This window comes from Lissotriton vulgaris, chromosome 2_1 (assembly GCF_964263255.1).
Source record: "Lissotriton vulgaris chromosome 2_1, aLisVul1.2, whole genome shotgun sequence".
Classification (NCBI taxonomy): Eukaryota; Metazoa; Chordata; class Amphibia; order Caudata; family Salamandridae; genus Lissotriton; species Lissotriton vulgaris.
The window spans coordinates 1,278,909,642-1,278,933,420 of NC_141687.1; the positions used below are offsets into that span (position 1 = coordinate 1,278,909,642).

At 42.6% G+C, this 23,779-nt stretch overlaps 1 protein-coding gene across 2 annotated transcripts in view; it reads left to right on the plus strand.

The window, feature by feature from the left end:
- Window positions 1–23,779, plus strand: part of SMIM35 (small integral membrane protein 35) — a 428,495-nt gene that overhangs the window by 103,010 nt on the left and 301,706 nt on the right. The window contains exon 1 of one of the 2 annotated variants that reach the window (XM_086957017.1): window positions 18,574–18,655. The exons of the other annotated variant lie outside the window; for it this stretch is intronic. The gene's annotated coding sequence lies outside the window, so the exon portion shown is untranslated. Of the gene's footprint in view, window positions 1–18,573; window positions 18,656–23,779 lie in introns of those variants that run through there. 2 annotated transcript variants of the gene reach the window in all.

The following is a 23,779-nucleotide window of genomic DNA, read 5'->3' on the forward strand; positions in this document are numbered from 1 at the left end:
GATGATTTTCATAGGGAAGTAGTCAGAACTTTGTTCCTTTATTTTTTGTAAGATTTCTGAGTAAGTTGTGGCTTGTTTGTTTGGTAATAAACAATATATGAAGGGGATACAGGTATTATGATATTGCCCATGAATTGTGTATAACTGGTAGAAAGGTTTTGGGCATATAGAAAAAGTACCATCCATCATCCAAGTAGTACTTTCAGTTAATTTTTTTATATTGTTATTAGTTGCAAACATGATTATTCTTTTGTCCTTGCTATGATTATCATAAAATATAAATGGCTCGTCATTATGAGTAATTACAAGCTCTGGCGGAATTATGACTTCTTCAAAAGTTTTAGGAGTTGGTATATTGGGTCTACTTGCTTTTTTTGTTCTTGCTATTGTTCTTTTAATGGTAGCAATAGATGGTAGCTGACCTCTTGCTTCTTTGGGAACTTTAGGTAGTAATTCTTTCAGAATTACGTTGGTAGGTAGTTCTGATCTGGTACTTAATTCCTTGATATTTTCAAGAGTGGATCTCACTTCTATTTCCGAGATGTTTGGTGGGTGATTATGTTCAGTGGTATTTATAACACTAGTTTCCCTTGTTGTAGCACGGCCATAGCATTTATTGGAGTAATATTTTGTACACTTCCAATTCACTTTAAGGTCTTTTTGTTTCTCCTGAGTATAAATGTAGCCCATATAGCATAACAAAAATTTCCCTTTCTGAGATGTAATAAATCTTGCATCATCAGTCATTCTTGACTTCTGGTATCTAGAAAAGTTAATATACAAATATTAATACAATCTGAAATGTATAAAAGATTTTAAATAAAGCTAGTATTCTTCTAGTAATTTACTTACCACCAGTAATGTTCTATTTATCGAAAGTAGATGCTTGTTCAGTTAGATGTTGTTCTTCTATTGCCACGGTCTGTTGAGAAATAATTAAGTATGTTATAGGAAAAGTTACAATTTGTTTCTTGGTAACTTTTGTTTTACGTTATAACGTCTCTAAAAATAGTTTTGTTTATTTGAATTTAAAAAGAGAAATTTCCAAGATTATACTAACAGATGCATAAAAAGAGTCATTTTTATTTCTAGTACATTCTATAGAGTTTATAAAGACTAGTTATGTTTTATTTATGAACTTACCAAGAGAATTATAGTAGTAGCAGAATGTTTGTTCTTTGATGTGAATTATCTGTTTTCTGTACCTTTGAGTTCTGTTTAGAGAGAAAGTTGATGAAAATTACTAATGCGTTTATATGTAATATAAATAATACACATTTGTTATAAAGCATTGTTACTTAATTGCTAAAAAGAACCGGGGATGATACATGTATTATGAGTAAAAGCACAAAAAAACATATTTAAGAACAGGAAGATTATACTAACAGATGCATAACAAGAGGCATTTTATTTCTAGTACATTCCATAGAGTTTATAAAGACTAGTTATGTTTTATTTATGATCTTACCAAGAGAATTATAGTAGTAGCAGAATGTTTGTTCTTTGATGTGAATTATCTCTTTTCTGTACCTTTGAGTTCTGTTTAGAGAGAAAGTTGATGAAAATTACTAATGCGTTTATATGTTATATAAATAATACACATTTGTTATAAAGCATTGTTACTTAATTGCTAAAAAGAACCGAGGATGACACATGTATTATGAGTAAAAGCACATAAAAACATATTTAAGAACAGGAAGAAAATATTTTTTACACAGCATTGTAACGTTTTTTCCTCAAAAAATTCTGGCTTCACACTATGTATTAAGATTTACAGGCTAAGAAACAAAGTATAGAGTTTTAAATTAGGCCAATAATTGGCAAAGAACGTTAAGTAAATGTTAAACATATGTAGATACCTTTTTTAAATTTAAAGTGTCCTGTATCTTGAAGTTGAAGTATAACTTGATTTGTTTGTAGAGTCTGTTTAAAGGTAAAGTACATAAAGAAATAACAAATTAGGTTACAAATCTTGGTCTATAATTAATAGACAAAAAAATTAGAATTTATTAATAGAGCTATATGATTACTTACTTGTAGTTTCAGGACGAATTTTCTTGAAGAGAAGAATATAGATGGTGCTCCCAAAATTGGCAGTATGTGGTCACGAAGAATATTTCCTGCAACTTGTATGGGTGTTTGTGATTGGTTTATATAGTCTATGTGTAATTAAGTTTGCCATCTGATTGGTCAGATATGTAAAGACGAGTTACTATTGGTTCGTTTGAATTTTTTTTAAGTAAAACATTTAAGATATATCTTCTTATATAGTTTATGTTGAGGAATTGAAATGATATATTTATGTAAAAAAAAAGTCTTGTAATAAATAAAGATTATGTAAAATGAGTACTAAGTATTAAAGAAGTATGTTTACAAAGAGTTTATATACAAATTTCGTCAGTTTGCGAAAACACAATATTGTACACTAAATGTTACTTAATAATTTGAAAATACATTAGTGAAGTCATTAGAAATGTGTGTATTACTTAGAGAATAGATTTATTGGTGTTATATATAAAAAATGGAGTATAATTTAGCTATCGATATTTTGATATTGACGAAAATAGTGCTATCGAAATTTTTGTATTCGATATTATTGTAGTGTGGTATATGTAGTATTGAGTGTCGATATTATGGTATTCGAAAATAATGCTAACGATATTTCTGTAGACGATATTTTTGTGCATCGATATAGTTTGCTCGATATTATTGTAGTTTTCATGTTAAGTATAGGGTGTCGATATTAGTGCTATCGATATTAGAGACTCGATGTTATAGTAGGTCGATTTTTTAGAAATCGATAATCTGTCAGTGATTCACATAAATCAATGATCTTATTTCTTATATGTAACCCTCACATGTAACACCAAAACCAATTTAATCATAAGGAACACACGAAAAAGAACAGTTGGATGGGTAAACAGTTGTTTTATCATCATCAAAAGTCTTTATTTCGGAGGAGTTATCAGCCCGTATTGAGGACTTGCGGGACAAATATCGGACCATGGCTTAACAGGAGGCCAGGTCCCTGTCCTGAGATAAACAGCACAGAGTGTATGAAGTTGGGAAAAAGGTGAATAAGTTGTTGATGTGGTTGGCATGGAAGGAAGAGGGCCAGCGATGGGTGCCGAGAATATGGACGTGGAGGGGGCAACACCCCCAGAAATAGTGCAGGTTTTTGCGGAACACCTGACAGAACTCTACATCCAGAGACGGGATGAATACAGCTCCGGTAAGATGAGTGAGTTCCTTCGGGATGTCCTGATTGATAGACGTGAAAAGGGGAAGGAGAAATCCCTAGAGGGTGACTTGCATGAGGGGATATTGCGGAAACTCTGGTACAGTTGACGGGGGAGAAGCACCAGACCCCAATGCATTATTTTGGTGTGTGAAGCGGCATGTGGTGAAAGCTCTCCACACAATGTATATGAGGCCCGGTCCCAAGGGATACTGCCCACTGATCTTAGACAAGCAGATATAGTTTTGATCCATAAGCAAGGTAAACCACCCAGAATTCTGCTCCTCTTACTGGCTGATCTCTCTCCTCAACATTGAGACAAAGGTTCTGGGTAAAGCCTTGACCAATCACCTGTTGCTGGGGATCCACATCATCATAGCCTCAAACCAATCGGGCTTCATGCTGCACAGGTCTACCAGACATAACCTCAGAAGCCTCTTTGAATGCCTAGCCAGCGAGGGCTGTTCACGGGAACCAGCATTGTTGCCACACTAGACACTGCCAAGGCGTTTGGCTCATTGGAATGACCATACCTCATGGCGCTACTGGAGAGAACTGGCTTTGGACCGTCCTTCCAAGCCGGGATTCGACAACAGTAAACTTGCCCCACAGTCCGTGTCAGGGTATATAATACACACTTGGCTATGTTCACGTTGGAGAGGAGGACAAGGCATGGTTGCTGTTGTCCCCACTCCTCTTTGCAATTGCCATGGAACCGGTGGCAAGTTAGATTCAAAGATGCGCCCCGGTGCGCAGTCTCCGATGTGAATGTGACTGGGAGGACATGGTCTTGCTATACCTGCCCGAGCCGGAGGGATCCATGGAAAGAATACTGTAGATCTTTGATGTTTTTGGCTCCTACTCAGGGTTCCGCATTAATTGGGATAAATCTTGTCTATACCTATTCACTGGATTGTGACCCAGGGACGGCTGGACCTGGCTAATCCCAGCTGAGGGGCAGGGATTTCGGTTTCTTGCCATTTACATCACTTGAAATCATCAGCAATTTTCCGGTTACGACCTAGGAAGGCTACTGGGGCAATACGGGAGAAACATAGGGCCGATGACGTAAATCACTGCTGTCACTGCTAGGGCATGCATCACTCTATGAAATGATCTACCCGCTCAAATTTTTACACCCCCTTCCGAACTCCGTGTTTGAGGTCCCAGACAGTTTCTTTAAACAAGTGGCGACTACAACGAGACTGTGACTGAGGGAGGGAGGAACCCCCATCACAGACCTCTGTCTCTACTATTGGGCAACACAGTTAGTGGTTTTTAATGACTGGTCATTTACAGACAATATGATGTGCACCCGGTCCATCAGATGCAATAAATATTGCTCAATGAAGAATAATTTGCGGATTTAGGTGCTAATTGTACCCAAAATCTGCAAATACTGGAATTTACCAGGAGTTTTTTCTCTGCTAAATATCAGCAGGTTTGAGCTGCCGAAATGTATCCGGGGATGCAATATGCATCACAAATTCCCATGATTCCAATTTGTGGGGTAACAGATGTGATGCACATATCAACATTTAACAGCCAATTTGTAAAGAGTGTAATTTTAACTTGTTTTTACACAGGATATCGACACATAATTGTCATGCTGTAGTACAGTAAATAACAAGCATTGGTCGCTTCCATCTCAACATCTCTTCAATTGATTGATCTTGGAAGGATGATGCCGGGATCTGAAACTGTGACCTGTGGGCTACAGACAGATCTCATTAGTATGAGTTTGACTCAATGAGTCATACAATCCACGAGCTGTTTTAAATAGTAATTTCCCGACACATCTTGGTATCGGAATGTATCTTTGACAAAACCACTCCCTCTGCAATAGGAGCGGCGCCAGTCTCTAAACAACCAGTCCTGCAATGAACTCCTTCTATCATTTTGAAACCAGTGATCTTAAATCAATTACTACTCTAATTTATTAACTTTGTCCCTAGATCGATAGTATTTGAACAATTCCGTCTCTAAATTGACAAACATTGATATGTAATCGATTCCTTATCAAAAAATGAGAACCAGTAACTGTAAACAATTCGTTTTCTACATTAGCAACCATTAATTTATAATAGTTTGCTTTCCCTAAAATCGGTAAGTCATGATTTGTTAAGCCCATACATTTTCTTCTAAATTGACAAACAGTGATCTGTGATTCATTTTGTCTCTGAATTTTTAATCATAGAGACCTTTTCTGGGCGAACAGTATTCTCTAAACTGGTAGTGGGGAGTCTGTTTTTGATTCCATCTCTGAATTTCAAACCAGTTATCTCTAAATTGACAGTCAGTCCATGCTTGTATTTGACTCATGCTCCTGGGAGTAGAGTAACAGCTCTGCCTCTGTTTGGGGAATGTGTCACTCATTCCTCGAGTTGGCTCTATCATCAAGATGATGACCTTTTTATTTACATTGGAATGAAGTCACGAATCCTGAATCCCGAGTCACGCATTACTGACCTACATTTCGGAAGCATCCGACCTGTTTGGCAAGAGGTGATGTCAGGGCGGAGATGGGCCTACACCAGAATAACACTTCTGGTAGGTGCAGCCTCCCTGGACCTGGGCCACATCTTCCAAGTTCTCTTGATCATTTGATGGTGTGCCCTGGCACTTGGAAATTACTATAATTAGCCACCACTGACACCTGGTCTTCCTGGAATTGTTCAAGCATGCAGCCGCTCGAGAAAAGTAGAAATACAAAGACAAGGCCAAAAATGATATCATTATTAATAATAATAACAATAACGACAACAAAAATATTAATAATACATTTCTACAGTGCACAACTGCTACTGAAAGCATATAATTAAAAAGAAAGGGGCATATTATCAAGGGGGGCGATAGGCTCTTTTCGCCGGTTTAGCGGCCGCTAAGCGGCGAAAATTCTATCGCCCTATTATCAAGCTATCGCTAACAGCAGTTAGCGACAGCTTGAAGGCGATAGCGAGCGGTTTGGGGTCCGCTTTTCATGTCAGCGATATTTATCGCTAATGACATGCAAAGTGGACGTACCCAACCCGTTAGCGACTGAAAGCAGTCGATAACGTCGCTATCGCCTATTCACAAGGCTGGCGTAGCGATGGAAATATTCCCGCTATTGCCAAAAACTAACGCCTGCTCTGACCAGTTCTTAGCAATGTTATCCAATGGGAGGTGGATAACATGGCTAAGAACATTTCGTTGCTAATGCGAGAATATCGCTGTATTCTCAGCGATATTCTCGCATTACGCCGCTATCGCTGGATATTTTAGCGCTATGGAGAAAAACGTTGCTAATAGCATGTTTTCTCCGCTAAAATATCCAGCGATAGGCAGCGTTAAAAAAAAGTCGCTAAGCGCATTTAGCGATAAATTTCGCTAGTTGTTGGTAATATGCCTCAAAGTTCTTTAGTTTCTTTTAAAGATGGATTCGGAGGGGGCCATAGGTAAACTAAGGGGGAGAGTGTTCGACAGTTTGTATGTAAGATATGAAAAGGCACTGCCCCCTCTTCTGGCTTACGAACTTTAGGGACCTGCAACAGTCTAAGGGGCATATTACCAACGAGCAGCGATATTTATCGCTAACTAGGCTTTGCAACGATTTTTTTATCGCTAAGCATCGCCGGAAATTATCGCTGACATAACTTGCTATATTAGGGGATGTGCCTTATTTTCATTAAATAGTTGTTTAGACATATCACCCTATTTTAGGCTCACCACACCTTTTTGTTATGTCGCACTGTGTTTTCACCATTTCTAACCATCATTTACTGGCCAACAATTGGTGGTTCATAGCGTACTGTGGACCCTATCCAGCATCTACTGTAAGGCATTGGGTCTTGATGATCTAAGGACCGGCCTGGTCACAGTATGGACGGCCAGATGATATGACGGATCACTTGGTTTGTTTGATGGTTATCCATGATAAGCTGTTCTGGATCTTGCTGGCCAGTTTATGATTACAGATTATTGAATGTTTATTCCTTACACATGACTCATGCTCTCTTCTTTCTGGCTCAGGAATTTTCCTTAAGGTGACTGTAGCACCTACTGACATAGTGTATCACATGCCAGTTGTGCCAATATATTTGGCTGACAGACCGCACAAGTTCTTGTGTGTTTTTCATAATATAGTGTTGGGGAAATGAACTTGTAGTGGGTCTCTAATCTTTTCTTCCCTTGGACCCTCCACTCCCAGTTTTGTGTAATAACTTGCTATTAGCAACGTTTATCTCAGAAGTGATAAAAATCCTCACGCTGACTGCCAAATGAGAGATTATCTCTGGAAAACCAACGAAAATCTCTCGAAGTTTGGCTCACAAACTTAGCCATGATATCCACCTTCTATAGGATATCATGGCTAAGTCAGGAAAATACCAGGTGTAAAAAAAGCAGCGCTAACCGCGGTTAGCGCTGCTTTTTTATCACTAACAGGGTTAGCGATATCCTTGATAATAGGAGAAATGTCGCTTAACAACATTTCTCCTATTATTTTTCTCTGGAACGCCCCCTTTGCATCTCATTAGAGATGCAAGGGGAAGCGTAGAGAAAAAGAGTGCTAGCATGCAAATTTGCGTGTTAGCACCCTGTTGCTGACAGGGAGATAATTATATCTCGGCTTTCTTGGCTTTTAAAGCCAAAAAAGCAGAGATAAATCCCTTGATAATATGCCCCTAAGATTGTTAGATCTAAGGGCCCTAGATTGATAGTATGGTTTGAGTCAGTTTCTTAAACACAGAGAACCTTTCAGGTTGAAGGATCTATAGGCCAGGGTTAGCACCTTAAAATGAATATGTATAATCACTGACAACCAGTGCAAATGTTTCAAATAAGGAGTAAGTGATTTAATTGGTATCAAATGTGATGCCCAGGTTTCTTACTAAACGCAGCAAGTGTAGGGAAAGCGCCTAGCTCACCTGGCCACCATTATTATTAAAAAAGATTTGGTACCGCGCACATACACCAATTGGTTTCTTGGCGCTCAAGACCGGGTGGGAGGAGAACATTCAGGGGTCGGGCAGCTAGCCATGCGCCAAACGGAACAGGTAAGTTTTTAGAGAGTTACGAAAGCAACGATAGTCGGTAGACAGACGAATGACAAGAGGGAGGGAATTCCAGGTAGCCGGAGCAAGGAAGGAGAAGCAAGCTCCTCCATGTTTCTTGCGGTTAAACCTAGGGGTGATCAGGAGGTTGTGAGCCAAGGATCTGAGGTGACGGGAAGGGACATAGGCAAGTAAACAGGAAGAAATAAAGGCAGGAGCGCATGAAAAGAGGGATTTGAAAATGATGCAGGCCATTTTAAAAACACACCGCTGTGCAACAGGGAGCCAGTGTAAAGTTTTCAGCAAAGGGGTGACATGTTGATGTTTAGGCTGCCGAAAAATTAGTCTGGCTGCCTGATTCTGGACCAGTTGAAGTCGGGAAAGATGGCAGGCAGGGACCCCCACGTATAGACAGTTGGCATAATCTAGACGTGAGGTGATGAGGGCCAGGATAACAAGAATAAGGGCCTCTTGAGATAGAAACCTGCGAATCTTCCCGATTCGGCGGAGGTGGAAAAAACAAGCCGAAGTGACGGTGTTAATGTGAGGCCGCATTGAGAGGTCACTAGAAATAGTGACCCCCAAGCTCTTCACTGTGTTCACTGGACAAGGAGGGGAACCCAAAGCTACAGGCCAGAAGTTGGGAGACCAGGGAGTAAGAGGGCCGCCGGTCACCACCAGCTCCGTTTTACTGGGGTTGAGCTTAAGTTGACTAAGGTTCATCCACTCATAGATGAAGAGCATGGCATTTTGAAAATTAGAACAAGAGGAGGGAGAAGAATTGAGAGGGAAAATAAGCTGCAGATCATCTGCATAGTTAAAAGCAATAAGTGAAAACTGACGAAGGGAGACAAGAAGGGGCTGCATATAAAGATTGAACAGAAGCGGGGATAAAGCAGAGCCCTGGGGGACACCACAGGAAAGAGAGGATAGAGGGGCAGAAAAGGAGGAAAGCCGGACAGATTGAAAACGAGAATGAAGAAAAGATACCACCCATGACAGGGCCAAGCCAGAAATGCCAGCGTTTCTGACACGGTCGACCAAGATACCATGGTCGACCGTGTCGAAAGCGGCTGAGAGGTCTAAGAGTACAAGGGCCTGGGACAGATTCCTGTCAGCTCCCTGTTTCAGTGTGTCCATGACTGCCACCACAACTGCCTCAGTGGAGTGGGCGGGTCTAAACCCAGCCTGTCGGTCGTCGAGGAAATGAGTTTCCTCGATAAAGGCACTGAGGCAGCGGGTGACATAGGTCTCTAAGACCTTTCCTAAGTAAGGGAGGAGGGAGATGGGGCGGTAGTTGGCTAACGTGGAGGGGTCAAGGCCCGGTTTTTTTAAAATGGGATCTGGAGAGCACTGTGTCTCAAAGAAAACAACCTCAATTTTTTCTGAAAAACAGGAGGAGTTGGGTGTCATCTGCTTATAAAATGACTTGTATGCCTCAAAATTCAATAAGGATAGCTAATGGCTCCAAGTATATGTTCAATAGGATAGGGATTAATGCGGAACCCTGTGGGACGCTAAAGAGGTTTTGTGGTAGATATAAACGGAGGAAGATAAGCCCCCTGCGGCCTAGTCACAAGGCATGATTTTAGCCAGGCCAGAGCTTGTCTTTTGATCCCACTTTTTTTGCTTATATAGTGAAATTGGATGTGTTACCATATCACATGTAGATGGTAAATCAAGAAAAACCACAGTAGCCAAGAGGCCCTGATTTAAATTGTCTTTAATTAATTCTATAACCTCTAACAGGGCACATTTGGTGCTAAAGCCTGGATGAAATCCAGTTCAGGAATTATGCAGAAGATTATTAGATTCTAGGAAGTGAGTTAGTTGCTTGTTAACTATTTTTCCCCAGAATCTTAGAAGCAGCTTGCAGGTGTGAGACTGGTTTAAAATGTCTAAAGTAGTTGGGTCAGCTTTTGGCTTCGTTAGTAAGGGAAGCAGGAAGGTATGTTCCCAATTCCTAGGGACTGCAGCAGACTCTAGAGAATTGATCATTTTATTGTTCAGCACTGGATATTTGGAAGTGGATACAAGACTTAGAATATAATAGGCACATGTATTAAGAGGGGATCCAGATTACTCTTGACTAGGTCCTTTAGAGATATGGGTTCAAAAACTGATAAAGATGGTCCTTGGGCAGAACTTAACACATTAGAGGTAATAAATGGACCTTCACCTGTGATTGACCATATATTGTTTCAATTTTCTCATAGACGAAATCAGAGAGATCATCACATATTGAAGGTAAAGGAGTGATTTTTTATTTTCAATTCCACAAGAGATAAAGCGCAACACATCATTTTTGAGAGTTCACGGGGCATGATTGATGCTGATGAAATTCGAACGGAAATGTGTTCACTTTACGCCTTATGCATTGATTTACGGAACTTCTTTAAGGCAGTTTTACAGATAGTTTTCTTTTTTCTCTCAATTTTTTCTCTAATGTTTAACAGATACTTGTTTCCTCTTTCAGGGAAGCTGAGAACCAAGGAACAGAAGGTTTAGACCTTCTTGAGACATGTTTTTTTAGTCGGGCAATATGAGCTAAAGCCTCAGATTAATAAAAGTTTTTACATTGGTATTAAGAGAGTCTATTAGTTTCAGCAAAATGGACTGAAGGGATGTAGTAAGAAGAGGTTCAAAGATTTTGTGCCAGGCTCTTGAAATTGTTTTCATTAAGTCTTTCACTCATTGTGATGTTAAAAGAAAAAGGCACAAGAAAGTCGTCGACCCAACAATTTTAAAAGTAGGCTCAACTTCAAAATTGGAAAGGTTAGAGAAATAAGACACATGGTGTAACCAACCCTATGTAAAATACTAACTTTTTTTATTATTCATTGTTCCAAATAGACAAACAGAATTCTGTCTTGGACCATAATGATAGGTTCTATTATTTCCAAACACCATGGTATTCATGTCATCCACCTCAGGAGGATAAAGGTCTAAGTCAGCTTTGATAGGACTGGAGCCTGTGATCAACCTCTCACCTAATCTCCTCTGACTTGTGTTATGTTATGGGGTTGTATATTGAGCACATATTGCTTTTTTGTGTGTGTTGCTGTGCCATGTGAGCGTCTGTTTTGTTGTGCATTTGTGGTATGGTGTGTGTGTGCTATTTATATTGTGTTGTGCATTCTGTTAAATAGTGTATGTGTATTGTATTTCTAATGTTTCTGTTGTAAAGACTGTGTTGTTGTGCACTGTGGTGTGTTGTATGTGCCAGTTATGGTGTGTTTATCTGTTCTGTTGTGCAATATTTGTTGCCTGTGTACATTGTTGAATGATGTGTATGTATGTTGTGCTGTGGTGGCTCATTACGTGTTATGTTTCCTGTATATTGTGGGGTGCTGTGTGCATGTCATGCTGTGTGTATCTGTTAAGTTGTGCAGATTGTGCTCTCTGTGCATGGTAGTCTGATGTGTGTTCATTAGGGTGTGTTGGCATATAATACTGTTGGTGTGTATTGTGGTATTAGTTATCTGTTACCTCTCTGAGGAAGTGTTGCTTCCTACTATATAGGCCTCTCTGTTTCCCATGTTACTTTGGCAGTCCTGCTGATGTTGTTTTTTTTCGTATAGTGTGTTGTGTGTTATCTTTCTAATACATTGTTGTGTGCTCGGCTCGGAGCCTCCCTATTTTTCATATGGCTCAGTAGCTACTGTGCATGCTGCTGTGACTGTGTTGTGTATGTTGTGGGGTATGTTACCTCTCTGGTGAATTGTTGCTTTCTCCTCTCTGACTGTTTCTATTTCAGTAGCTCTTACTTGTGTTGTTGTGGTTGTGTATATAGTGTGGTGTGTTATCTCACTGTCCAATTGTTGATTTTTCCTCTCTGTTTCAGTAGTTCCTACATGTGTTGCTGTGGTTTGTGTATGTTTGATGTGTGTTACCTCTCTGATGAGTTGGCCCTATTTCCTTTCCAGGGTTTTCTGTTTCAGAAGCCCCTCCTTGTTGTTGCAGTTGTGTCAATTGCGTGGTGTGTTACCTCCCTGGTGAATTGTTGGTTTCTCCTCTAATGCCCCTAGTGTTTCAGTGACTCCTACATGTGTTGTTGTGGTTGCATTGTGTGTATGCTTTGTGTTATCACTGATGAACTGTTGTTTCTTCCTCTCCAGAGCTTTCTTTCTCAGTAGCTGCTCTATGTGTGGTTGTGATTGGGAATGTTGTGCAGTGTGTTACCCGTCTGATGAAGCATTGCCTCCTCCTCTGGAGGCCTCTCTGTTTCTCCTGTGACTTAGTCACTCATGCACATGTGGTCGTGTCTTTGAAACTGATCCAGCGCCAATACCAGTAATTGATCAGGGATCGATACTCAACAACATCACAACAATGGCCCATTCACGGGGTCAATTTGTTCGTTCCATCAAATATTTTTTTTTATAGATCCCTTTTGGGACATCCGTTAAATAACTAACCTTGATAACAACTTTCCTTCCACTTGGTCGATGGACCAATTAGTTGAATAGTTGATGGCAATGATAATTACTAACTTACCAACCATTTAGCCAAATAATTACAGACTCTCGCTAAGGTTAATAATGAAATTGTATCTCAATTTTAAAGGTAAATGCTCAGTTGCATTAGGTCACAATTACAAACATCGAATCTCATGAAAGGAGAAATTATACATTTTATACAGACTCATTATGCAATGACATTATGCAATGAAGGAGTGGATAGGGTAAGAGACAAAAGTTCCTCAAATAATTAATCCAGATAATAATTTTCCTAACGGGGGGATAGATGAAGAGACAATAGGTTCATCTAAAATAATGCATTTCAATATATTGTTGAAGGAGTTGATAGGTGAAGAGACAAAAGATTCAAAAACATCATACATTAATTCTTAGATTCTGAAGATGATATAGGCTAGATACAACCCTGTCTGTCTGTAGGTAAAACCACCCCTTCAGCCAGGAGATGATGGAGTTTCCCAAAAGGGAATCAGGAGACAAGAGATATAAGGACAGGAACAGGACATGACAGGAACTGCTAGGCCTCTCTCTCTCTCTCTTCTCTCCTGACAGCCTAAGCTTCTTTTCCTCACCCCTAAAGGCACCTTAGTTATAGTCTAAATTGACATGTCCAATCCACAAATGTTGCATTCTACAATCGAACTTGCACAGGGATTAGTGGGCTTCACCTTTATTCAACAACTTTATTGTGGAAGACAGTTCCCATGGTCTGAATCCCAGCTTATTCGCACGTTACCCACATAAGTTACAAAATGTACATTCTTCTTTTAGGAATTAAAGTTATTCGCAGAGAACATCTCAGGTCCCACGCTCGGGTACAGTAGTTGGTAGGTGACTGACACACTGGCCTTCACTCCTTTTGTGTCATCTGTGGTGCACAGCACATCTTGTTTGCCTTGTCACAAAGCAAAATCACTCTTCGGAGCTTCCACCCTCCCACCTTGGACAACTTATGAAAAGGGAGGCTCCGCCCAACACACTAAAGTAGATGAAAAAGGAACATTTATTAATTATATGATAATGAAACCATCACTGTTTACAACCCACCATTCACTACTTCCCATTAATGTTACCTAGCATAAACTTAGTGCAAAAGTAGCATTAATTATTACGTTAAAGCAGGAAGCAACATGCAAAAATGATACTGCACATGTGGCCTATTCCTGCAACTTCTTCGTTTCTTCAAAAGCACCAAAACTATTACAATACTGTGTGATTACTTGTTAATTCAGGCATGCACAAAGCAATTCCCTTGTGCTTATGTTTGTGTATGTTAGCTTCACCACATCTACTTACTGTTAGTACGTATTATGGGGTATTCATTCGAGTAGGGATCATTTTTGCGAAACCCTGCTCCATCAAAACCATGGAGTCACTGCCTGGAATTAGGGCTGCTGCCTTTCCCATAGAAAAATACTGCGCTTTTGTTCACGTTTTAAGATTCGGTGAAGGCAAAAACCTTATACATACGTAGAACTTTATACAAAATCGGCCATTTTCATTTTTACGTGGCATTTCTGTTTATGTTTAATTATCAGTCAGGGATCGGTAAGGCAGCTTTAGAATGCGTTTAAAGTGCCTTCTTCTGTTATATACTGTTTTAAGTAGGTGCTGATAAAGGGGGAAAAATGAAGGGTGAGCTTAACTTGCATAATCAGCGTGTCAGAGAATTCTGTGAGATTAGTCTTAACTACTCAAGTAGAATAATTCTATGTTTAGTGCTTTTTCTTAGCGCAAAAATGCCTCCTTGCATCCAACATGGGCGAGAGAAATTATTTTGCACCCAGAAACATCGCTAAATGCAACATAACACGAAGAGCTGGTGAAAAAGAGCCACTTGCACTCGTTAAATGTGCTCTTGAGGTAGGATTTTTCCTCTAACTTGCTCCCACCGTTTAGCTCTATTTTCTTAGCGCAAAATGCCCTTTCACGTCCAAAATTTGCGCAAGAATGCATTTTTCGTTATGGAATAGCGCTAAATGTACTTTTACGGTAGGATTTTTCCCCAAACTTAATCTTACTATTTAGCACTATTTGTTCAGTGCAAAATGCACCCTTGCATCCAAAATAAACACAAGGATGTATTTTGTGCTAAGAAAGCAGAGAAGCACGAATAGCGACCACAAACGGCCACTTGCTATTGGTAAATGTGCTCTCGCAGTAGGATTTCTGCCCTCTCCAAATTACTCATAATTACTCAAGCAGAAGTAATTGCATAATTATCGTCAATACACATCAAAGATTAATGAAGAATTAACAAAATTACTCCGATTACTCCAGCATAATTGAAATTGCAACCTGGTCTAGAAAAAATGCCAGTGTTAGGTGATTTTCTTTCCTAGTTTTTGTTGCTGGCAGGACATTCAAATGGCAGTCAACCCGGTGAAAAATGGCCATATGGCATCTCTGGAGTCTTCAACAGGATGATGATTTCTATATTGCAGTGCCAAAGCCTGTGACAAGCTCCCATGTAAACTGGCCCTGTGCCAAAGTTATGCCCCTCCTAAACTGGCACTGACTTACTCTGCCCACTGAAGTGATGCAGGTGTGTTTTTCTCCTGACCTTTGATGGCTATGACATTTTATGTGTCCTCTGATTATAATGTGACCTTTGACTGACGTGTCATCATCATGTGCTCTTAAGCTCCTCGCTCCCTTTAATCCAAGCCTGGGATGGTGGGCAAGAGTTGCTCTTAGGAGTGGCCTTCACGAGGCTGGGCATTGCTTAATTCAGTCGAATATATTCAGAATTGGGAACAAATCACTTGGGCTTCAATAGATGACCATGTGAACACCATGGACATGGTTTGTCCTTCAGCATGAACACAGGGCGGAACTAAAAAGAGGGGGTGCATGGGATACCAGGCTGTGCATTTGAGGAACTCATGAAAGATGAGACAACAGTGTATGAGTACCACGATTCAGGGAGCCAATGAGAAGCGCTCACAGAGTTCTGGTATCCAGAAAGGTTTTAATGAGATGCAACAAAGAATCCTGGATCTAGTATGAGAGGTATACACTGAGGGCCTGATTCACATTGGCACATATGTCCCTGGGAACACTGTTGAGCCATTGTGCATGGGAGCCCAATACAGTCGCTGCGGCCAGTCACCCAAGGGAACTCAGGGCCTGATTCACAAAGGGCCTCCTCACTCGTGGCCGAGGCCTGCAGTTGTGGGGGAGTCTCCGCACTCAGGCTGGAGATTTCACCTAGGGGCGTACATACCATTGAAGCAACAGGTGCAGTTGCACCGGGACCCACTGACACTGCTTAATTTGTAAAATATTAGGTGCAGGTGCTCAAATTTTTCAATGTGCCCACACCCACTGGCTTCACCCACTCTCTAAAACTAGCTCCACCCACTTCCTCTATTGGCTCCACCGACCCACATCCAGAACTAGTACTGCTGAACGTGCCATAACAAGGGTTACAACCAAAATCTCCAGGTTGAAAGATCAGGAAACGAGGCATGTGCATGGTCATAAAGATGCACGACAGGACAGAAAATACCCTGTACTGTGCACCTGTGGCTGAGGGTCAGTGACTAGCTGTGTGTTATTGAAGCACGGATGGACTAAGCTGTGTCACAGCAAGATCCTGAGGAGGTGCCTGTCACCCACAGAGGTGTAATTCAAAAAACACCACACATCCACCCAGAGAGGTGGAAGACTGGGTACCACACACCAATGACATCTCACCTCCACATCCCTATCCCACATGAAGACTAGCAAGGCCCTATTAGCTCCTGTATACACAGGATGTCAGGATCTGACTTGCATAACCCCTGCAGGTGCCCGGCAGTGGGTAGAGAGCCATGCGAACAACAGAGCTCCTGCCTGGAGTCCAGTGCTGGCAGGAAGCAGACCCAGGTAGACCCTGAAATTAAAGCCCTGCTGTTCCTTTCTGATGATGCTTATTCTGGAATGTCACTTATTCACACCTGACTGTCCAACACATTTTCTCTTGCTGCAACCGGACCGGACCCTCCAAAAAAGAAGCATCAATCAATGCAATGCACTTGCAGGAACTCAGACTTGCAGTCGCGATATCTGATCATAACGTAATGTCTTGCTATTCCTGCTTCCTAAATACAGCAGCAGCCTCTGCCTCACCACAGAGAACAAGACGTGATTCTTTGTGATATTATATATAATATTTTTACAATCTATGATTTTTAGGTGCGCCACACAAATACTTTATAGACAAAGGTTTTAGTTGAGCTCTATTTGCATTGCTGCTCATGTTTAATTTCCTGCTTAATAAGGTCCTCTAAGTTGTTCATCCCCACACAATGTCCGGTTTTGTTTAGCAGTACTCCACATGGACATAAACAAAACATTCCAGTCTCCTCTAACCATCCCAAGCTTCGACTCGGGTAAACTGTGAGAAAAAGTGGTGATGAATGTTCAAGGCAACAGCAAACCAACCCTCTCCCTTCCAGCCTCCTGAGAAATTCCCAAGTTGAGCTGCTACAATTTACTTCACATAGAAACAGCGCTAATTCATCCCTTTGCCGAACAATGAAGTGGCCGGGCAGCCAGAAGATAGCTGTGGGTGCGCTAATGTGAATTACGTAAAAGGGGCACAAAATGAGTGTGAAAAATGTGCGTGCAAGAGTGATAGTGGTATTTTTGTATTGGGACAAAACACGAACAATACAGCGTGCATTGTTTACATTCTGCTGTTTAAATTAGTTTCAAGCTCAAAAGAACAATTTTTCAAATGTAAAACTACTCCTGGTTTTCGGAAAAAGTCATTCTCATTTTAACTCCATCAGTCACCATGAGCCATGGAGCCCGGAGGTTCTCCAAGCAGCTTGCCTGAAGAGAGAAGTATTCATTTGATGTTGCCTTGTATTGGCAGGGAAGCAGAGCAAATGGAAACTGCCACGTGAATGGTGACACAGTCCGGGCGTTTGAGATGAATGCGCAAACTTAAAATATCTGAGTGTTCACACACAAGGCCTGTCTGATAATCATTCAACTGCGCAATTTACATCTAAGGTTACTACAAGAATGGAGAGGCTAGCTCCAGGGGTCCTACAGCGGACCAATTTGCGCTAGAAAAACGAACATAAATATCTTGCAGGAACTTGTGTCCATACATGTGTCACTGGGTTTTGCCTTAAACTTGTACTGCAGCTGCCGACAAGTGCTGTAACCTGCCCTTTTTCATTTGAAAATTCTGCAAAAAGAAAAACATGCTGGTTTACATATGCGGAAAAGCACTGGCACTGGCAATTTACTCTGGGAACCCATACATTGGGAGGTCAGGTGTGGCAGAGGAAAGGAGCCGTGGAGTCACGAGGCGCTGAGCTTGAAAAAGCAGAGTTGTCAGTTAACATATACATTTATTTGCTGCATTAAATTGGTGAAGAGGAAATACAGTAGTAAATCTGTTCCAGATTACTTAATAGCAATTTGTTGGAATACTATCTACTACTCTCTTACCTGTGACATGCAGTCTCAGTGGCACTGGCTCCATTAGATCGCTGGCAAATCAAATGTTTTGGTGGGCCCCCGGCCCAGGCCAAGAGTATCAGCATGCAATGCAAATGTCAAGTCAAAAGGTATAATTTATGGCCTGCTTCTGCTGGGTTTTCATTTCAGTTCCTGGAAGTTGTTAACAGAAAGCAGCTACACATTTTTTAATTACTTTTACGATGTTGCATTGAGTTTATTGCCGAGGCCAAAAACTTTCCAGGACCCAGCCTGCCTTGCCCGCAGCTCAACCATCAGCCCGCCCCCAACCGTAATAATTAACCAATGCGAAAGAAAATGCTCCTTGAAAGGCAGGCGTGCACTACTGACATTACTAACTTGATGCAGTCATCATGCCTGGACCTGGGTGGGGCCATCCTTTAAAAAGTCAGAAATCCGAACGGGAGGAGGAGGACACAGAACAGGTAGATACATTTCTTTTTAATAATTATTGGGCTCATCACACTGTGGAGAAAAATTCAATAGCCCGGGACTTGTTAAAAAAGTGCTGGTGCTAAGCACCTGAAAGCTCCGGCACAAATTAAGCACTGCCCACTGATCCCTTATAGTTGCTAGATTTTACTAGCCCAACGGCAGACAATGGGGTCATATTCCTCAATGGCACTAGGGCCAAGGCATCATTGCCAGGGTGTTGAGTTTACCTCTTGTCTGAGAACGGGATCTTTAGCGGTAAGGTGGTAAACGCTTTGGGGAGGGCACCTCAAGATATCTCATAAATACCTTATGATTAAGTGGAAGGGAAACTGAGTGTCAGAAGCGAGTAACTAACGGGAATCCTCTGGCTAATCCTTTGGTAATGCAGGGTGACAGGATCTTGGTGTGAATAGGATGGGGAATTTGTGCTCAGCTTGTTGATAATCTTTGATACACGATAATCATCATGAGATGCGTCATTGCTTCATTAACGATTCAGAAAAGGGGGTGGTGATGAACAGAGTGTCTGAATTAAGCAGACCACTCTTACCCAGTCCAAAGATCAGGGCTTGATCCATCACCGTTATTTATCTCACTGCACCATCCCAGCTCAGAACCTGGCTATATGCCAATCAGTCTGTCACTGGCCCAGTGCATCATGGGAACAGGGCAGACTAAACTACCAAGCCAATTCTTCACCAGAAAGGAGACAAGCTACCGGGGACCGGTTTCTGGCATTTCAGCCTTCTTCGGCCCGGCTTGCTTGAATCCTGATGGTGCAGTGAGAAAGGGACTCATGTCTGAGTATACCCTGCCACACCTATAGTGGCCAAAAACGATTCAGAAAAGGGGGTGGTGATGAACAGAGTGTCTGAATTAAGCAGACCACTCTTACCCAGTCCAAAGATCAGGGCTTGATCCATCACCGTTATTTATCTCACTGCACCATCCCAGCTCAGAACCTGGCTATATGCAAATCAGTCTGTCCCTGGCCCAGTGCATCATGGGAACAGGGCAGACTAAACTACCAAGCCAATTCTTCACCAGAAAGGAGACAAGCTACCGGGGACCGGTTTCTGGCATTTCAGCCTTCTTCGGCCCGGCTTGCTTGAATCCTGATGGTGCAGTGAGAAAGGGACTCATGTCTGAGTATACCCTGCCACACATATAGTGGCCAAAAACGATATAGAAAAGGGGGTGGTGATGAACAGAGTGTCTGAATTAAGCAGACCACTCTTACCCAGTCCAAAGATCAGGGCTTGATCCATCACCGTTATTTATCTCACTGCACCATCCCAGCTCAGAACCTGGCTATATGCAAATCAGTCTGCCCCTGGCCCAGTGCATCATGGGAACAGGGCAGACTAAACTACCAAGCCAATTCTTCACCAGAAAGGAGACAAGCTACCGGGGACCGGTTTCTGGCATTTCAGCCTTCTTCGGCCCGGCTTGCTTGAATCCTGATGGTGCAGTGAGAAAGGGACTCATGTCTGAGTATACCCTGCCACACATATAGTGGCCAAAAACGATATAGAAAAGGGGGTGGTGATGAACAGAGTGTCTGAATTAAGCAGACCACTCTTACCTAGTCCAAAGATCAGGGCTTGATCCATCACCGTTATTTATCTCACTGCACCATCCCAGCTCAGAACCTGGCTATATGCAAATCAGTCTGCCCCTGGCCCAGTGCATCATGGGAACAGGGCAGACTAAACTACCAAGCCAATTCTTCACCAGAAAGGAGACAAGCTACCGGGGACCGGTTTCTGGCATTTCAGCCTTCTTCGTCCCGGCTTGCTTGAATCCTGATGGTGCAGTGAGAAAGGGACTCATGTCTGAGTATACTCTGCCAAACCTATAGTGGCCAAAAACGATTCAGAAAAGGGGGTGGTGATGAACAGAGTGTCTGAATTAATCAGACCACTCTTACCCAGTCCAAAGATCAGGGCTTGATCCATCACCGTTATTTATCTCACTGCACCATCCCAGCTCAGAACCTGGCTATATGCAAATCAGTCTGTCCCTGGCCCAGTGCATCATGGGAACAGGGCAGACTAAACTACCAAGCCAATTCTTCACCAGAAAGGAGACAAACTACCGGGGACCGGTTTCTGGCATTTCAGCCTTCTTCGTCCCGGCTTGCTTGAATCCTGATGGTGCAGTGAGAAAGGGACTCATGTCTGAGTATACCCTGCCACACCTATAGTGGCCAAAAACGATTCAGAAAAGGGGGTGGTGATGAACAGAGTGTCTGAATTAAGCAGACCACTCTTACCCAGTCCAAAGATCAGGGCTTGATCCATCACCGTTATTTATCTCACTGCACCATCCCAGCTCAGAACCTGGCTATATGCCAATCAGTCTGTCCCTGGCCCAGTGCATCATGGGAACAGGGCAGACTAAACTACCAAGCCAATTCTTCACCAGAAAGGAGACAAGCTACCGGGGACCGGTTTCTGGCATTTCAGCCTTCTTCGGCCCGGCTTGCTTGAATCCTGATGGTGCAGTGAGAAAGGGACTCATGTCTGAGTATACCCTGCCACACCTATAGTGGCCAAAAACGATTCAGAAAAGGGGGTGGTGATTAACAGAGTGTCTGAATTAAGCAGACCACTCTTACCCAGTCCAAAGATCAGGGCTTGATCCATCACCGTTATTTATCTCACTGCACCATCCCAGCTCAGAACCTGGCTATATGCCAATCAGTCTGTCCCTGGCCCAGTGCATCATGGGAACAGGGCAGACTAAACTACCAAGCCAATTCTTCACCAGAAAGGAGACAAGCTACCGGGGACCGGTTTCTGGCATTTCAGCCTTCTTCGGCCCGGCTTGCTTGAATCCTGATGGTGCAGTGAGAAAGGGAATCATGTCTGAGTATACCCTGCCACACCTATAGTGGCCAAAAACGATTCAGAAAAGGGGGTGGTGATGAACAGAGTGTCTGAATTAAGCAGACCACTCTTACCCAGTCCAAAGATCAGGGCTTGATCCATCACCGTTATTTATCTCACTGCACCATCCCAGCTCAGAACCTGGCTATATGCAAATCAGTCTGTCCCTGGCCCAGTGCATCATGGGAACAGGGCAGACTAAACTACCAAGCCAATTCTTCACCAGAAAGGAGACAAGCTACCGGGGACCGGTTTCTGGCATTTCAGCCTTCTTCGGCCCAGATTGCTTGAATCCTGATGGTGCAGTGAGAAAGGGACTCATGTCTGAGTATACTCTGCCAAACCTATAGTGGCCAAAAACGATTCAGAAAAGGGGGTGGTGATGAACAGAGTGTCTGAATTAATCAGACCACTCTTACCCAGTCCAAAGATCAGGGCTTGATCCATCACCGTTATTTATCTCACTGCACCATCCCAGCTCAGAACCTGGCTATATGCAAATCAGTCTGTCCCTGGCCCAGTGCATCATGGGAACAGGGCAGACTAAACTACCAAGCCAATTCTTCACCAGAAAGGAGACAAACTACCGGGGACCGGTTTCTGGCATTTCAGCCTTCTTCGTCCCGGCTTGCTTGAATCCTGATGGTGCAGTGAGAAAGGGACTCATGTCTGAGTATACCCTGCCACACCTATAGTGGCCAAAAACGATTCAGAAAAGGGGGTGGTGATGAACAGAGTGTCTGAATTAAGCAGACCACTCTTACCCAGTCCAAAGATCAGGGCTTGATCCATCACCGTTATTTATCTCACTGCACCATCCCAGCTCAGAACCTGGCTATATGCCAATCAGTCTGTCCCTGGCCCAGTGCATCATGGGAACAGGGCAGACTAAACTACCAAGCCAATTCTTCACCAGAAAGGAGACAAGCTACCGGGGACCGGTTTCTGGCATTTCAGCCTTCTTCGGCCCGGCTTGCTTGAATCCTGATGGTGCAGTGAGAAAGGGACTCATGTCTGAGTATACCCTGCCACACCTATAGTGGCCAAAAACGATTCAGAAAAGGGGGTGGTGATTAACAGAGTGTCTGAATTAAGCAGACCACTCTTACCCAGTCCAAAGATCAGGGCTTGATCCATCACCGTTATTTATCTCACTGCACCATCCCAGCTCAGAACCTGGCTATATGCCAATCAGTCTGTCCCTGGCCCAGTGCATCATGGGAACAGGGCAGACTAAACTACCAAGCCAATTCTTCACCAGAAAGGAGACAAGCTACCGGGGACCGGTTTCTGGCATTTCAGCCTTCTTCGGCCCGGCTTGCTTGAATCCTGATGGTGCAGTGAGAAAGGGACTCATGTCTGAGTATACCCTGCCACACCTATAGTGGCCAAAAACGATTCAGAAAAGGGGGTGGTGATGAACAGAGTGTCTGAATTAAGCAGACCACTCTTAACCAGTCCAAAGATCAGGGCTTGATCCATCACCGTTATTTATCTCACTGCACCATCCCAGCTCAGAACCTGGCTATATGCAAATCAGTCTGTCCCTGGCCCAGTGCATCATGGGAACAGGGCAGACTAAACTACCAAGCCAATTCTTCACCAGAAAGGAGACAAGCTACCGGGGACCGGTTTCTGGCATTTCAGCCTTCTTCGGCCCGGCTTGCTTGAATCCTGATGGTGCAGTGAGAAAGGGACTCATGTCTGAGTATACCCTGCCACACCTATAGTGGCCATAAACGATTCAGAAAAGGGGGTGGTGATGAACAGAGTGTCTGAATTAAGCAGACCACTCTTACCCAGTCCAAAGATCAGGGCTTGATCCATCACCGTTATTTATCTCACTGCACCATCCCAGCTCAGAACCTGGCTATATGCAAATCAGTCTGTCCCTGGCCCAGTGCATCATGGGAACAGGGCAGACTAAACTACCAAGCCAATTCTTCACCAGAAAGGAGACAAGCTACCGGGGACCGGTTTCTGGCATTTCAGCCTTCTTCGGCCCGGCTTGCTTGAATCCTGATGGTGCAGTGAGAAAGGGACCCATGTCTGAGTATACCCTGCCACACCTATAGTGGCCAAAAACGATTCAGAAAAGGGGGTGGTGATGAACAGAGTGTCTGAATTAAGCAGACCACTCTTACTTAGTCCAAAGATCAGGGCTTGGTCCATCACCGTTATTTATCTCACTGCACCATCCCAGCTCAGAACCTGGCTATATGC